We start from the raw sequence: 3,866 nt of genomic DNA, 5'->3' as shown, positions 1-3,866 counted from the left end.
TAGATAGATAGATAGATAGATAGATAGATAGATAGAAAGATAGATAGATAGATAGATAGATAGATAGATAGATAGATAGATAGATAGATAGATAGATAGATAGATTGAGAGATAGATAGATAGAGAGATAGATAGATAGATAGATAGATAGATAGATAGATAGATAGATAGATAGATAGATAGATAGATAGATAGATAGATAGATGTACAGATATATAGATGAACTCAAAATTGTATAAGAAACCGAAATATACATATGTATGTATATTTCTCAGATAAATATTTCAGAGTGTTCCACGCAGACTACTAATGGTAGTGGATCGAATAAAAAATTATATAATTATTATAAAATTCCTCTTAAACAAATAAGAGTAATATCAAGGTTTATGCTTTTTTACAAAAGATGTAATAAATGATTTAAATTGAAAAGTTCGTTTCTATAAACTCGATTTATTTGTAGTAAATAAACATATTGTTCATAGTGGAACCTATCAAATGTTATGATAGTTAACAAATGGATAAATTTAAATTTGTATATCCTCCACCACCCTCAGTGGTGATAGAGGGTATATATAGAAGTATGTCATTCAGTTTGTAACACTGAGAAATATTCATCAGACCAACAAAAGACCCAACAAAGTATATATTTTCTTGATCCTTATGAAATTCTGAGTCGATTTAGATATGTCCGTCCGTCTGTCTGTTTGACTGTCTGTCTATAAAACATTAAAACGAAGTAAATGGAGTAGAAATCATTCCAAGGAAGAAGGTCCCCTCCCGAAAATCACTTAAACGTGCATAACTCATTACCTAATTAAGATACTGCGACAAAATAACTTCTTGCTTTTTATAAAGACACTCTAGACAATTGGCTACAAATTCTAAGCTAAATGAAAAAATGTTGTTAATAACAACCACTTATTATCAAGTAATGTATGAGATAAAAGTCTATTTTTTCGATTTGGTACAAAATGTTTGATTATTTCCATTAAAAATCTTTTTATCACAGAAAGAAATAACTTAATAAGTAAGTATTTATTTATATATATCCATGGAAAATAACCTTCATCAATGTTTAACAATAATTAAAACAGAATTATACTTTTATCATCAAGTTATTATCACACATTAAATACGACTGACATAAGCATATTTTAATATAATATGTTTTAAAGCCCACTACTTAATATCTTTTAAATAAATTTTATAATAATTTTCATATTATTTAAAAAATCCATCAGTTTAATTTTGCATTGTGTTGCCAACAAGTGCTTGTTAATGCTTTTATGAAAATTTGTATAGCACCAGGGAACTCTGCTATTCGTACACAGTTTCCAAAAAGAAAGTTAAAGATATTAAATTATTTGTGCGAAATTTAAACTTTGTTTGGGAACTTATAAATGTTTTAAATAGTAGATTTACTATTTTTCATAGATTATTTATATGTTTTATGTTACCAGACAGGCATGGGTAGTAATGATTACACAAAGTAATTCATTACATGGTCAATTACAATTACTTGTAATGTGTAATTGAGCAATAACCAATTTCAAATACTATTAATTTTAATTGAAGTTTTTCTAATTACAATTTCTTGTAATTTGTAATTGATCAATAACCAATTACAATTATCTGTAGTTGTAATAAAATTTTTTCTAATAATTACATGTCATTTGTAATTATTTTCAATTACAAGTATTTGTCATTGAAAATTTTTCAATTTTATTAACAAGTAATTGTAATTTGAAAAATGTTAATTACAATTACAAATAATTGTAATTGGCAAAACTTCAATTACAATTGAAAGTAATTGTAATTGGCAAAGTTTCAATTACTTCAAATGTATATGTATATGGACAGTCAAAGCTATATTGCCTTAGAATTTTATAAGTTACAAGGTTTAGGACCTATTTTTGGATGTAAATAATTATTAAATTATTTGATATTTAATATCATTATCAGCTGGAAACAGTTTTGTATTCATTGTTAATCGCAAAAACCCATTTTTCTGCAAATTATAGGAAATGATAAAAACCAGACAAACTATTACTCGCTAAGTATGTTTGTATGTATGCATCTGTGTATTTGAAACTTAAGAATACTACTCCCATAAATAAAATAATATAACCAACATGTGCAACAGTTATACGAGTTCAGTTCATAAAAAAATATATAATAAACAATTTTATTTTACACTTACAAAAACATTTTGCAACCATGAGTTTAGAAATTAGAATCAACAAATATATGCGATATTACAAATGTTTGTTTGAAGTTTACCAAACGGCTTAACTGATTTTATTTAAATATATTTCTGTATATCTGAAAGAGCTTATACTTTTTTCTGAAATTTTAAATTGGCGAGTAGCCACAAGTTTTGTCATTTAATATTAAAATTTAGCTGATGAATTGTTTTCGGTGACCATTCATTAAATAAAATTATTTGTCACAAAATAATTTCTTTCTGTGTAATGTATTTTGATAAACAGAAAAACATGCAGCTGATGTTAAATGTTTTTTTCTGGTTGCTTTAAATCTATGAGTTATAAACAAAATTAAAGGTAATGTAAACTTCTAATCAATGTCTAGTTGGTCTAAATTAGGAAATGGGTATTTGTTCCCTTCTCTTTGGATAACCACGATTAATAGGACTCTAAAAGAGAAAGGATTTACCCCCATTTGTTATGCAGACTATGACCTAATTCTTCTAAGAGTAAAATATACAAATTACTTTTGTTGCCCTTGTGCTGGGCTGAATGGAGAGGCTTGAATGTTAACCCAAAGAAGGTTAAAAATCTGTTTTTTTTTACAAGAAAAACAAAAATTGCTTAGTAGGTACATATATTGAACCCGACTCTGGGCAAGAAAATACCGGTGACCGACAGAGTTAAGTATTTATATGTATGTAATTTAATACGAAATTAATATTAAGTCTGTACATAAAGAAAAGAATCAACAAGGCACATTGGTGCTGGTTGCAATGAGGGAGAATCATAGGCACGATGAGGGGCCTAGTTCTCCTGCCACAACACATAGGTTTTATTAGAGTGTAATTAGACGAATTCTAATATTTCCTTTTATTAAGTAAATGGCGGACAATAATCCTTAACTTTTGATTTTTAAAGTCAACAAAGATACTCAATAATATTGAGACACTGATTCCATATGGAATGCCAATGCCAAACAGAACATTTGAGTAAATACTCGTAGGAATCCATTATTACACGGATGGCTCTAAACTGGGAAAAATATCTGGCAAAGGGTTCTATTTTGAAGAATATAAAACCTTATCACTCACAATTCTAGATAGAAGTGCAAGCAATAGCGGAATGCGTAAATTGGATTAAAATAAATATGGCGCATAACATATCCTTCGACAGCCTGAAGGCAATTTTGTTGCAGAGATAAGGTTAACATCACATTGGTATAGGGCAACTCGGTAGTAGTCGGCAATGCTAGAGTGCATGTTCAAGCTTTAAATGTCAGAAAGCTCGAGCTAAAAAACTATTCAACGTAACGAGTGCTGAATTAAAAATATGGGCAAGAGAAGCCGGTAAAGCGTCTTGGAATAAAGAAACGGTGGGTAGACCTTAACGAGAGCAAGACGTGAAGTATGGTGATATATATTCGCAGTGGAAACACTAAATTTGACGTGCGAGTTTAGAGAAATATAGAACATGAAACTTTTTGGTATTTTTAGGCTTTCGTAAACTTGATGTAGTACATCCTCCTATGTTTGCTAATGGTTAGTGTTCTAGTCTGTTAACTAACTAACTAACTAACTAACTATCTAACTAACTAACTAACTAACTAACTAACTAACTAACTAACTAACTAACTAACTAACTAACTAACTAACTCACTAA

This window comes from Lucilia cuprina, chromosome 6, assembly GCF_022045245.1.
Source record: "Lucilia cuprina isolate Lc7/37 chromosome 6, ASM2204524v1, whole genome shotgun sequence".
Lineage (NCBI taxonomy): Eukaryota > Metazoa > Arthropoda > Insecta > Diptera > Calliphoridae > Lucilia > Lucilia cuprina.
Note: the sequence above shows the minus strand (reverse complement) of the source record.